The sequence below is a fragment of the Saccostrea echinata genome, unplaced genomic scaffold, assembly GCF_033153115.1.
Source record: "Saccostrea echinata isolate AGI-Se365-2 ecotype Australia unplaced genomic scaffold, CSIRO_AGI_Sech_v1 ptg000001l, whole genome shotgun sequence".
NCBI lineage: Eukaryota > Metazoa > Mollusca > Bivalvia > Ostreida > Ostreidae > Saccostrea > Saccostrea echinata.
Genome location: NW_026889750.1, coordinates 5,544,209 through 5,558,757, shown reverse-complemented (window position 1 = coordinate 5,558,757; position 14,549 = coordinate 5,544,209). Strand labels below are relative to the sequence as shown.

Below are 14,549 nucleotides of genomic sequence, written 5' to 3'. Positions count from 1 at the left end.
TTTGCTTTATTCGCCGAAATCTGCAGGTAAAATATGTTACCTGGAATTTACACATAAAGCCCAGTTTAATCTTTAAAAAAAAATGCTTAGTCCGTGCATGCGTGTTCACCCAAGTTTTCTTCTTTTTTTTTTAAGAAACACTGTACATTTCTTGCCATGGTCTCGTTATCTAGACTGACGTCTTTCGTTATTAACTCTAAAACATTTGAAAATTTCGATCAAGTATTGTCATCACACGTGCACAGGTAAAAACTTGAGCTGTGTATATTGAACCGTATCTAATCCCGTTAGTCCAGATATGCCTACATTCACACGTGTATCAACAGTATGCTGTCTTAAACAGTAAGTCTACAACAATGTACCAGTTTTAATAAGCAAATTTAAACAGAATTTCATGTGCAGTCAGCTTTTCTTCTAGATCTTCAATAAAAAAAAAGTTTGAGTTTGACAAGGAAACAAAAGGGGGGGGGGGTGTAGCACCCGGCATGGGCAAATTATTCATTTTCAAAGTTTTTGAGGACATGCATGGCTGCATATTATTTATTTTCAAGATAATTAAAAAAGGACTATTTATTTCTAACATTTTGACATTATTTATTTCGGAAAACTGTCTTTGCAGTCAATATATATTATATACATTTATACATTGTAGATGGAATTGTAGCTTTCTTAACCGTTTTCTTGATTGTAACTTCCTTCAAAAAGCGTTTTTACACATCGATGGAAAATTTATGTAATAAGGAAAACAATTACGCGCAAAAAATAAAGTAATATTTTGCACTAATTGTGTGCATTTCTACCGGTTACTTTTCAATGTATTTTTCCTAGTGAGCCAAACACCTAAGAAATCTATGTAAAAAAAATTTATAATTCCTTGCAAATAAAAATAAAAACTTATTTTTTATTGTTTGTTTGATTATTCGGTGAAGAGAATTTGTTTGTTTGTTTGTTTGTTTTTCTAATGAAGCAACAATGACAAGAACGTAAAAAGAATGGTAGACGAAATGAAAGCATGAGGGATTTATAAAATCAATCTCATTTGTTTAAAAGTGTGATAAGTGAATATTTAAAATTATATGTAATAATTGTATTCAATTTGGAAAATTTAAAGGAAAAAAAAAACATATGTACGCTTATTCTTTAAAAAAAAAAATACAGAAAGGCCTTTTATGGCGACGCAACCAAAATATTTTTTTCATCTTTGTTATACAGTGTTTGTTGATATGTTCGATTTATTTCCAAGTTATTGAACCGTAAGGCGATGTTGTACAAAATAAGTTAATAAATAGACAACTAAAAAAATTATTTTATTTTAAAAATTGAAAATAGTTCATACAGAAAGTTAATTAAAAAAAGATACAGTTATAAAGACGACTAGTTACATGTAATAACAAAAATACAGCTGTAAAAAGGAAATATATATAACAGTTTTAACTTAAAAACAACTTGTTAAAAATGCTTGCGACACCGTCCTTGCATTTATATAAAATAAAGAGATTATAATAAAGAAATAAACGACTTTATGAAGTAGCCAATCATAAACTAAAGCGTACAGGCTCCGCCCACTTAATTTACATACCGTTCACCAAAGCGTATACCGTTCACAAAACGAACCGTTCCGTGCAAGAAGCGTACCGTACCGTGCACAAAGCGAACCGTACCGTACACAAAACGAACCGTACCGTGCAAAAAGCGTACCGCACCGTGCACAAAGCGAACCGTACCGTTCACAAAGCGTACCGTTCCGTGCAAGAAGCGTACCGTACCGTACATAAAACGAAACGAACCGAACCGTGCAAGTGGTGTAGTAGCACGTTTTAGGGTCTGTAAGTTCTTCACAGATATATATATATATATATATATATATATATATATATATATATATATATATATATATATATATATATATATATATATATATATAGGAAAAATTATTAACATTGATATGCAAGCATCCTAAGGGTTGATTCAAATTTGTTCAAACCATGACCCCCAGGGATAGAGTGGGGGCACAGTAGGTGATAAAAATTTTCATATAGAAATATGTATAGGTAAAAATATTTAAAAATCTTCTTAACATCAGTTACTGCAAATTAAGACATGACTAGTCATTTTAATCTGGAAACACCTAAAGTTAATGTAGATTCAAGCTTTTTATGCCCCCCGTAATCGACAATTCGGGGACATATAGATTTTGCCTTGTCCATCCGTCTGTGTATTCCTTGTGACAAGACCTTCCCTTAGGTACCAAAATATTTGACCTCTTTACCTTGGAGTTTAACCCACTTTTGCCAAATTTTACCATACTTTTACCTTGCCCACAACTTTTGAATGGTTTGGTGCTAAGGCTTTCAAACTTCACATGTGTATTCCTTACGAAAAGACCTTTCTTTGGATACACATATTTCTGACCTCTTGACCTTGGAGTTTGACCAACTGTACAATAACTTTAACCTTGCCCATAACTTTTGAATGGTTTGTACAAGTGTTTTCATATTTCATGTGTATATTTCTTGCGAAAAGACCTTTCTTTGGGTACAAATATTTTTGACCTTTTGACCTTGGAGTTTGACCTACTTTACAAAATCTTTAACCTTGGCCATAACTTTTGAATGGTAGGGCTTTCATATTTCACATGTGTATTCCTTGTGACAAGACCTTTCCTTGCATGCCAATAATTATGACCCGTTGAGCTTTGAGTTTGACCTACTTTTGAAAAACTTTAAACTTGACCATAACTTTTGAACAGTTGGTGCTAGGGCTTTTACATTTCACAGGTATTTTCCTTGTGACAAGTCCTTCCCTTGAGTACCAACAATTTTTACCCTTTGACCTTGACCTACTTTTGAAAAACTTTGGCAATAACCTTTGAACAGTTGGTGCTTGGGCTTTCATATTTTTACATGTGTTTTCTTTATGACAATACCTTCCATTGGGTACCAACAATTTTGATATGTTTATCTTGACCTTGGGAGTTTGACTTGCATTTGAGAATATTTAACCTTTGCTATGATCCACCACATGGGGGAATCTGTTTCACAAACACATCTTGTTTTCAGATTATAACTCCCATTGGTAGAGTTGGGCTAAGTAGGTGATCAAAGTTTTACATATGAACATATAGGGGGAAATTCTTCAGCAAAATAGTTGGGCAATGTTGACTCAGGTGAGCGATGAGGCCTATGGACTCTTGTTACAAGAATTCTCATCTGCTATTGAACATAGCATTTAATTTTATTCAAGGACTTACATACAGTAAAACATGGTCATAGCAAACATGTTTCTAATGAATTTTCACTTATAAGAAGTGATTTTCATTTGCTGTTGTTTTAAAACATTTTATGAACTTAACAGGTATAATGAATCACATTTATATCAATTCAGAATCGTTCGTCCCTGGCACTTCACTATAAGCAAATTTTACTGTATTTTACAGTATTTGTAAATTAAATCCCATTTTCTTGAAATGAAAACAAACACAAATATCAGTTGGATATGCATTCCTCATGTATTTCAACAAGTTATGTACAAAAACACTAAATTGGAATCAAACGATCACAGATTTTGCCTTATAAAATGTGGCTTACAACCCCAAATCCACACTTTTCTCCGGAACAACAAGGAAATATGGAATTTTCCAGTGCAACTGTGAAAAGACAAGCTGTTCTAAAACTATGTAGTGAATAAAAAACAGCTCTTCTTTAGTTCATGTAGTATTAACAAACATCTCTAAAAGAGCAGAGCCCTGGGGCTGCACACCAACACTTGGTGGTGCACGCAAGGGGAGAAACAGCATATACATCATTGTCTGAACTGGATATAACAAATGGTGCAAGATTTGGGTTAATATACTCTATACACTATAATTAGGGAATTAAAAAAGATTTCTATAACATGTATAAACATAACATATGGATCTACCATAACACTACTAAAAGTAGGAGTTATAACAGAAAACACCCTCCTCAGAAGTGAATCATTTACACTCTCCGCAACAGGCATCATCATCATTGGTGTTACATTGGGTTAGATTTACAAAATCTAACCTACACAACAGGCATCTTTAATGGATTTGTATCTAAGGTGATTATTTTCAATCAAAGTGTTTTTTAAAAAAAATGGCTTTTTCATGCACCACGACCATACATGTATAATTTCAACTTCTACCCTAAAATGTGATGAAATTGAAAAAATTGTTCTGTCACATTCAGTTTAAGTGATAAATATTCCTTACATGCAAATAAAAGGCTTATAATAAAAAAAGTTTTAAGATACTAATTGTAGGTTGGGTATACTTGTATACACAATGATTACATTTCTGAGTATGACCATAGTATATTAATTTCTACTCTATTCAAAGATAACATTCTAAACTCCTCTATTCTACAGTCCTTGATGAGCATAATTACATCGCATACAATTTAAATCCCTGGTTTGAGTACATGGTAAACTGTAGCTTTGAGTAAACATTAGGTAAAATCTTTGAGGAACTGTATAATACATGTAAGGTACTCCCTCTATAAATACTAACACACGTACCCTGGTCTTTTACAATGAGAATTGCATTTTGATCGAGTGCATTGCAAAGAGCAGCCATTTCTGTATTTGAATGATTTGAAAAAAATTTACACATGTATGCTTATCTACCCATGTATTATTTTCCAGCAAAAGTATGATAGGTCAAAACAGATCTTGAAACTTCAGCATATATGGTCTTTGTAGTTTAAACCTTACTTCTGAACATGCACACATAAAATTTATAATCTCAACCCGTAATAATTGGGTATTCTAAGTCGCAAAGAATTGTACAAATGACAGTAATACACACACGAATAATGCCACTTGCAGACATCTGGAAAGCGCCCTCTCTAGAGATGAGAAACACACAGTAAAATTGAACATTGGGAGAAAAAGAAAACTGTGCAAACATGTTACACAAATGTATATGTACAATTATACAGGTTAGTCAAGATGATTGAAAAAAATTAGTAATAAAAGAAGGGTGCTAAAATAATGATGCAGGAAAAAGATGCAAATGAAAGACACTGTAATAATTCTACCAACTATCAGAGTATACAAGAACAGTGGAATACCTGGACTAGACTTTAAAAAAAAAAAAAACAGTACCTGAATTTATGTCATGATTTGAGGAGTAATAGAAACTGATTCAGCTCCTATCTGAACAAAGGCAACATGTTACATGGAACACGATGAATGGTTTTCATGAATGAAAAGTAACAGTAATAATGAAATTGATTTCATATTAATGAGGGGGAAAATGGGCAGTAATGAATACTAATAACAAGTTCTACATTCCAGTGAGCATATTTCTAAATATAATGCCTTAATTTTATAAATAGAAGTCTGGCTTAATAAATTGCCAAGTCAACGAAGAATTTTTCAAAGCATTTTTTTTTTAAAAAACAGTATCACATAAGCAAGTGTTATCAACATGAAAGTCAATAAAAATGGACAAAAAATAAATGAAAGGATTTCATATATCCGCAGCTGTTAAATTAACAACTAAGAAATTTGATCAAAATAAAATACTGGATTTCGATTGATTGCACCAAAAATCATAAAATAACAAATCTCAGTTTCTAAAACTAAAAAAAAGATATTATGCCATTATTCTGTTAAACTCTTTACATTTTATAAATGATAACAGTATAACACAAACAGAAAAGAATCTTCCTACTACAGACATAAGAATCAATTTTAGTCACCATATTTTATTAAGTTTTGATCAGAAAATTTGTGTCCAAACAGACTGCTGTTTAAATTCAAGGAATGAATTTAAAATTTATCGAAGTTCTTCAAGTACAACCTGGGTTGGGGTAGTTTATGATTTAAAAACTGCTGAGCAGTTTTTCAATTTATAAAAAAAGACTAAACTGTTCCAATGCCAGGTTATTGGAGTATAACTTGGGAAATTATTAAATTAATTCCTTAATATCATTCAATTTTCTAAGTTAAGAAATAAGGTGATTTGTACAAAATGAAATTTAAATATAAGTGAAGCAGATTTATAGAATTAGTATAGATGTTTATAATCTCTGTCAACTGTGGATTATTTATATCATACATGGAAAAAAAGCTGTTTAGAAAGGCATCCACAAACTATCTGATCAAAACTAATAATAATAAGTAACTCTCGGTAACTGACTAATACCTTTCAATCAGTAATAATAAATTCCTGAATAAGGGAGATTCAACATTTTAGAAAAAATCTATAACAAAAAATGAGATTCAAATAAATGCTGTTTAAAAGACCATCTGATAAGAGGAAAAATCTTTAAAATATTGAGTAATTAACAGCAAAACATGTATAAACTAGGGGTCTCTGATGAGACTGTAGCTCTACTGGATTGTTTTTATAAGCATTTGGACTTGAAACTTAGCAGCAATGGTAACATAAATGAATAAGAATTATGATTCTTGGTTTAGATTTACTTGACTACTTGTGTACCAAGATTTAATTAAATATAGACTAAAAACATAGGATTTATGTTTTAAATGAATTCTAATATTATCCAATCTATAGTTACACCAAAAAGTGTTCATCTAAATCAATACCCAATAAGCAGAACTATGTATCTTTGAAAAGTCTACTTGTGCACTAAGTCATACATTGAAACCAAACCATCCGACCAAAACAAGAGAAGTGTTTTTTAAAGAATTTCATAGAAATTTCTATTTTTTGTAACCTATTTAATGAAATCAAAAACCAATATATTATGTACCTAATAGTGTGGTGTAATTGTGTACCAATTCTAATTGAAATCGGACAAAAATGTAATAGGAGTAGCTTTTTGAATGAATTTCACAGAAATTCTAATTCTAATACCATGGCAACACCATTCACTAAAAATCAAAACCTAATACGCTGTAGGTGGAGTAGCATTTTGAAAAATTGTTTACAGACAGACAGACGGTTAGACTTCCTGATGATGGACACCTTACTAATGCATAAACTCCTCTGGTCTTTGACCAGTTGAGCTAAAGATCATGCAAGTGTAAATGCAGAAAAAGTATGTACAAGAAACAAAAAACACAGTTGTATATGATATGAATGATAATATTGTGCTAGTGATGCATATACTGATGGAAGTTACTCAAAATATTGTATGACAACCACCTGCTACTAAATAAAAATAGTAGAAGATACAATGATGAGTTTTTCAGCTATACAAGTCCAATTACTTTGAAAACTGCATTTAACTCAAAATAATTAAGCTTTATGAAAAATCACAAGGCTCCTCATGATACATTTTCTTAAAAAAAAAAATTAAATCAGGTATTTCACATACACAACGTAAGATTATACATCATGAAGGGCACATAAATCTACAATTAACCCATTTTCACCATTAACACTATTCATGTATGAAAAAAAGATTAATAACACTGAAATAAACGGACAATAACAGTAGATTCACATGAGTACAATTGTACAGATATGAAATAGGACTTCTGTGCTACAACTATTGTATACAGGCAAAATTTCGTCCCTGTTTTATTTTCGCTCCTTTCACCCTTGTCGCAGTAGGGCGAATTCAAAGAAAACGTATGGCATTATCTCTTAAAAAGAACTGTGTCTGGGTGAATTCAAAATGAGGGAAACCTGTTTGCAGGTGTGAAAGGCCGAAAATAAGATGGGGCAAAAATAACCCTGTATACAATATTTGGAATAATAATAAATATTATTTATTTTTAAAAAAAAAAAAATCTGCACATATTGTAAAATTGTTAAAGCTTAGGTTTTCCCATTTTGTTGTTTTATTTTGTAACCTTGATTTCATTTCCAATCTTAAACCTAAAAAAAAAATCTTCCTAAATGTAAAGATTTGGAAAATAAAAATGTTGATAACAAAATTTTTAAAAAAATTATGAACTTTTTACATGAATATATTAAGAGTATAAATTGCATTGAAATTCTGCAGAAATTTTCCATGCACGATTATAATACACGGGATTTTTTTTTCTATACTTCCTAGTTATTTCCAAACATGTATTTTGAATGTGTTTTGCTCTTCAGACAGCCTGGTATGTGTACGTGGTTTAACTGTGTTAATTCATTCCCATAAGCAAAACTACCAGAGGAAAGTTTCGGCAGTACTGTACACATTATTTTGAATGAGCAGACTGTACTGGATATTCTTTTTTTTTCTTTTTCTTTCGCACAGTATATCAGCAGAAGTTGCCTCCCTTCCTTCAAATTGCATGAAAATCCTGCTAATTGCTCTGTCTGAAAATATATAAAATAAAATTCATGTTTAAATATAATACACATACACTGTACATTAACAACTGAAAAGTAAAATAAATTGTAAGTGTGTTATAAAATCATATCAATACATTTACATAAATTACCACTAGATATGAACATCTTATGATAACTGGTTTCTGTGATGATTATGGAAAATGTGAACAATCATCTGTTTAGAGATGTGCATCTTTTGGACAAGGTTTGTACATTTTGGCACTTCAGCCATACTTTCATATTTATTAAATGTGTAGGCTATATAGTAAAAAATAAATGATCCTGAGAATTTTGATCAACAATTTCTGTTTGATTCTCATGAGCTGTCCTGTTCCTATGCATGCCATTAACATTATGAGAGATGCACTGCCCCCTTTGTTCCAACCACCCCACCTTCCCAATCCCTCAGGACCTATTTCCATTAAACTGCAAGTTTGACAACTTAAAATTAAAAAAAATAAAAAAAGAGAAAAAAAGAGAGAGTCAAATAGGCAGAGGGACAGAAAATACATTTAATTACTGGATTTGCACTAACCCACCATCTTTTTTGCACAAATAATTTCTTTTTTTTTTTAAAGTTTTGCTCAATTTTGCATGATCACATATATACGCAAAAGTACAAAGTGCAAAAGTACACCATCTCTTTAAAAATAAATTAAAACCTCTGATCAAATAGCAATACTTGCTGCATAATGTACTTTTGAAATCTTAAGCTTATAGTAATGGATTAAAGAATAATTTATAATAAGGCTAAGTTCTGAAATGCAAATCCAACACTGACATTGAGATTTCTTTTTTTCAGATTAATGCACCGTTGTCTTTACAGAATTTTGAGCCATGCAGATAAAACAATCCCTATTAAGCATTAAATTGAAAGGAATAAGGACATTAAAATGGAAGGAACAAATAGTTCTCATAAATAATAAATTAAATCTCTCTATAAATTATTGTAGTGGTCAAGTCAAGTGTATAATTTATAAAATGTATTTGAATTCTCCAGGGATTTATCAGCCTATTTTGGGAAACGCCATTTTTGGGGAATTGGGAAAAAATTATCGGCTTTTTGGTGAAATTGGGAAAAATTAAAAATGTTGCTTAAATCATGTATTCAGGAGTAATTCATTTAACATTTCAGCATGAACTCTAATTTGGGCAACCAAACAGACTATTATATATGATCCAACTTCATACAAGATCAATTATGAATAACAGACTAATAAAAGTAAAATTGACTTCAATGAGTATAAATTGTTTATACAACTTAGGGTAGTACATGTGTGTATGAGATTCCAGTTTAGGTCATTACAAAATCTTTCTGGAGAATATAAACCTCCTGCAAGTAATCATTTTCTCAAATCCCTCTTTTAATATGTATTAATGCATTGAAAATATAATTTTCTATTTGAAATAATGCCTACAGTCCTTACCATTCACACGTAGATCAATTGAGTAGGTAGAAATAACTTAATAAATCTATATAATTACACAATATCACCATTTTCGGAAATTCGGATTAAAAGTTCGCGATGTTTTTACAGTGTTTTTAAACATGTGTTATGACTGTAGCTTTGCTAAATGACTTAAATAGATGAAAATTACAGACAATCTGACAATTTTCCTTGTGTTTTTCCAAGATAATTAAATATAAAATCATTGTTCACCAATTGGGAAAAAATACTGCCAAATTGGGAAAAACTGAACTCATTTTCAATTGGGAATGGGGCCGAATTTCGGCCCCTGAGAAGGTACTGATAAATCCCTGTTCTCTTAGTACATTATTTATATGTAACAATTGTTTATAAGGTTTTATTTGCATAGATTTTGAAGTCTCTTTCAATGTCTATGAAACCAGCTGAAATAAATTGGTGCAGAGCTTCTTTTAGCACTGAGCTCACAAAAGGATACTTCTTCCATATGAGCATAATGGCAAAGTCCATTTTTTGCTATGGGAAACCCCAAATAATGTAAAATAGGAGGTGCACAATGGCACTATATAATATAAAGATTCTGTGAAATTGTCATTAAATTCTGATCAGTGGTATAGGAATTATATAAAGTTGTGTATGAGGAATGGGTACCCACCATCTTACAGACAAAATGGTAGGGTCCATGTTTTGCTAAGGGAAACCCTAAATGTGTGTCTGATGGAAATGAAAATAGGAGCTGTACAATGGCAAAATGTAATACAGATTCTTTGATCAGACAGTTATTTGGGGTTTCTCATAGCAAAATGTGGACTCTGCAATTCTTTCTATAACATTGGGGGTACCCATCTCTTATCTGCAATTCCATCCATACCACTGAATAAAATTAAATGAGACTTTTCACAGAATCTTTATTACATAGTGCCATTGTGCACCTCCTATTTTTGGTTTTGATTGGACAGACATAGCAAAACCTGGACATGTCATTCTTTCTATAACATTTGGGATATCCATCTCTTATCTGCAACTCCTCCTATATCACGTACTGAATAAAATTTAATCAGACTTTCACAGAATCTTTATTACATAGTGCAATTGTGCACCTCTTATTTTATAATCTGATCAGACAGATATTTGGGTTTTCCCGTTGCAAAAAAGGACTTTGCCATACTCGTAGCAAAAAAAGGACTTTGCCATTATACTGTAAAAAGGGGGGGGGGTTATCATTTTGTGAGGCTAGCACTCACAGTACCTCTAGTTTAATTCTACATTGATAAAATACTTTTATGAACTCTGTGAACTTGACCTTGTCTCAATGACCTTTGATCAGGGTCATGCAATATGACCCTTGGAAGCTATTTCATGATAAAGTTATAATGTTATGGACAAGATCTTAACCTTGTGCAAATTGGTACTGAGTCAAGGCAAATTTCTGGACACAAGCTGTAAGTCTCTGAAGTTTCTTGGTTATAAAGTTATGCCTGCCAGAAACTTCAATCCTCAAACACAATTTAAAAACAAAAAACACTTCACACTAAATGAATGTTCAACATCCAAAACACCTGGTCTGATAGTTTGCATCTTTACATGCCTGGTCAAGCATGTTTGGCCCAGGTAGGCTTATTGTTACTATTGGTTGTAACAGGAGAGGAGAAAAATGCGACGGACCAGACAGGGATTCAAACCCGGGCCCCCAGATTCTCCAGTCAGGTACGTGCTCTACCAACTGAGCTATCTGGCCACCGGCGATCGAACCCCTCTGACCACCACATGGGAATGGACATTTGCCAAATAATTAATTTATTTAGCTTCCTTTTTGATCATCCAGAAAAATGAAGGTCAGATGCAGCATCTGAAACTTACCTGGTAGTCTGCATCCCTAGATGCATCAACCATGCAAAATTGGTCACCATAAGGCTTAATAATAGTTTCTTGGCAATGAACTTCCTTAAAAGGCTTGAACCTTTGAAACCATCTGTAAAATGTAGGTCAGATGCAATATCTAGTGCAGGTCTAGTAGTGTGCATTCCAAGATAAATCATTCATGCAAGTTTTTGTCCAGGTATTTAAGGTTTATTGCGTGGACCCTGGGGTCCATGCAGAAAATAAGTGAGATGAAGCAAGATGCTATGGGGAAAATTGACTTGCACATGCAGATGTAAATGTTCATCTGAATCAGGATTGGGAATCAATCCATGCTATAATCAAAGTACTAGTCAATAACTTGTAGTTACTTAAAATTTTGGCATAAAATTTTACCTGGGAAGCCAATGCAGGAGGATATTCAATAAGATAATAATCATCTCGACTTTTAAAGGTGATCGAGCTAAAATATATCATGATAAATATCTAGTAAATATTATACACAAAGAAATAAACAATTTGAGATGGTGTTTTTAAACAAATCTATAATGTAGAAAAAAACAAACAAAGAACACCTAGTCCTATACATTATTAATATGTAAAACAAAAAGTTACATCAAAGGTCCCCCCCCCCCTTTACACACATACATACACAAAAGAGACTTTGTTCAAGGTACAATTACTAAAATTAAAAATTATGTCAAGATTTTTTTTTTTGTCTTATTCTAATGACTGAAAAACCGTATTAACAATCTTCAAGCAAAAAAGTACATCAATTGATGATAAACATTTACACAGAACTTTTTATAATCCTATTCGATCATTAAGCCACATCGAAATGAAACAAAAATTGATCAAAAACAGTGTAATGCCAAGTCCTTACATGCCTTATTTATCTTTTTCTGGCACCTTGCACACAGTATAGATTTCCCTTGATTTGCTGGGCTTATATCTCAGTATAGCTCGGCCTGTATGTGATCTTAACACTAGAAATCAATATTCCCTGATACATAAGCATCAATTTTCTCTCCAATAGGCTGAACTGGAATGCAAATATCTGTCATTATACCGTACTGTAGTGAATTGTTCAGAATTAAAACTCTCAAATAATGAAATACAATATCAGATGTTGAAATTTTAAGATGCCAGTCTGTGTACATTGACTTTACATTTTTTTATCCGGAAAATAAGCTCTCTAAATATCGTAATGCTGCAAACTCTTTTAACTAATTTAAAAGAATCTAAAATTGATGGATATTTTACATTTATCCAAAGCTATACAGAGCTACAGAACAGATTAATTTCAGCCAATGATTTACTTTGCTTTCATACCCAGTTAATGACCTAGTTAAGCTAGTCAGCAAGAATACTTCTCAAACATCATTTTCCTGAGTGATAGTTACTGTGGCTGACACTTGACCACACTCCAAAATGGTCTTTATGATTCTCTAAAGCGTTGTCCCTGACATATAAAAAGTACCTTCATTTTTACCATACCAATGTATATGTTAACTGAGAGAGGCTTTCAGCACTTACTTAACATCAAGTAGCTCACTAATTGACATTCAGACTCTGTACATCTGCGTTTTGGAGCTAAACTCTGGGATTATTTTTGATACAGTATTCTTCAAAAATTCAGCATTCTCATTACTCTGTGGATTTGTAAACAACTTTTACCAAGCACGAACCATTCCATTTGCATAGAATTTATGCAAATGTTTCTTGGCAGTTCCTGAGACTGCTTCATCTTTGATCCCAATGGACAGACTGTTATATGCCTCAATTGATACTTTTCCCTCTCATAATGTTTTATGAAAGCTGTTGACAATGGTGGAGTTGAATATTTTAGCACCACTAAGTTTCAGCTTACTATTTTAACATTCTAGGCATTAGTAGATTTGTGACCTGAATTGTCCATTCAGCATTCTGCTTCATCTGCATGCTAAATGCATGGATTTCACAAAAATTATTCAGAAGCATCAATTCTTAAATAATTCTATTATTCTTAGAACATTTAAAAGCCAAATATGTTACAGTGACAATTCAAATTTCAAGTTTTGCGAGTTCTCAGTTTTGTCAAGAATTTAAAAGGGAATCAAATTATTTCACACATTCCATCTACCAACTGGATTCAAAGAAGAGAAAGCACATTTACTGCAATTAAGCTCTTTTGCTGATTTAAACCTATACCTCCTGCACTAATATAATATTATTATAAAGGTCCTGGTCGTGGTAATGACTTAACCTGAAACTATGCCAAAGAGATGGTATTCCTCAAAGATTAAAAATAAGTTCAAGATTGAAAACAGTATTCACAGTATATTGAACCAAAGTTGGCCAAGGGCACAGATAAACTTTTTCACCAGAATTCTTCTGGTTTTCATCTTCAGATTCAAAGATGGCGGAATCTGCCAATTATACCATTAAAATTCCAGATTACCAAAGATCATTGAAAGTTATTATGTCATTTGCAAATTTTTATAATACACAATTAAGTGACTTACTTTTAACAAAAATGAAGATATTTCTCCCCATATTTGCCAAAACAGAATTCTACTTGTGTTAAAGTAAATTTATGCATCATTATAGTTAACACTGACAATTTACACAATATTTGTGTAGATCGAGTAATTCTTGGTGTGTGACTGTATACTGAAGCAACAGCCAGAGCTATAGTTATCTGTTTTGTTTCTTTCAGAAAGGAAGACAATCAGTTTCCATTTGTACCATGTCTTTGTAATTATTGTAGCTAGCAATGTCTGATACATTCTTCACAACATACAGAATGACTAACACAGTCACAATGCCAAGATCCATAAATAGATTCCAGTTCACTACTCACTTGGCCATCTTGCTTGTCAGCAAGCGTTTGCTTCCACTACGCACAACAATCATATTACTCTATCTAGGTTCAACCTGATGCAAGATTCCCATTATCTATGAAGGAAGCTCCTTGGTCTTAGACAGAAGACTTTCTTTTTCTATCTAAACCATCTGGT

The 14,549-nt window shown here is 32.2% G+C and overlaps 1 protein-coding gene across 3 annotated transcripts in view; it reads right to left on the bottom strand.

Moving 5' to 3' along the window:
* Window positions 1–3,485: 3,485 nt before the first annotated feature.
* Window positions 3,486–14,549, bottom strand: part of LOC133184202 (potassium voltage-gated channel subfamily A member 1-like) — a 62,266-nt gene continuing 51,202 nt past the window's right edge. For all 3 annotated transcript variants that reach the window (XM_061319142.1, XM_061319152.1, XM_061319161.1), the window contains exon 4: window positions 3,486–8,248. The gene's annotated coding sequence lies outside the window, so the exon portion shown is untranslated. The remainder of the gene's footprint in view (window positions 8,249–14,549) is intronic.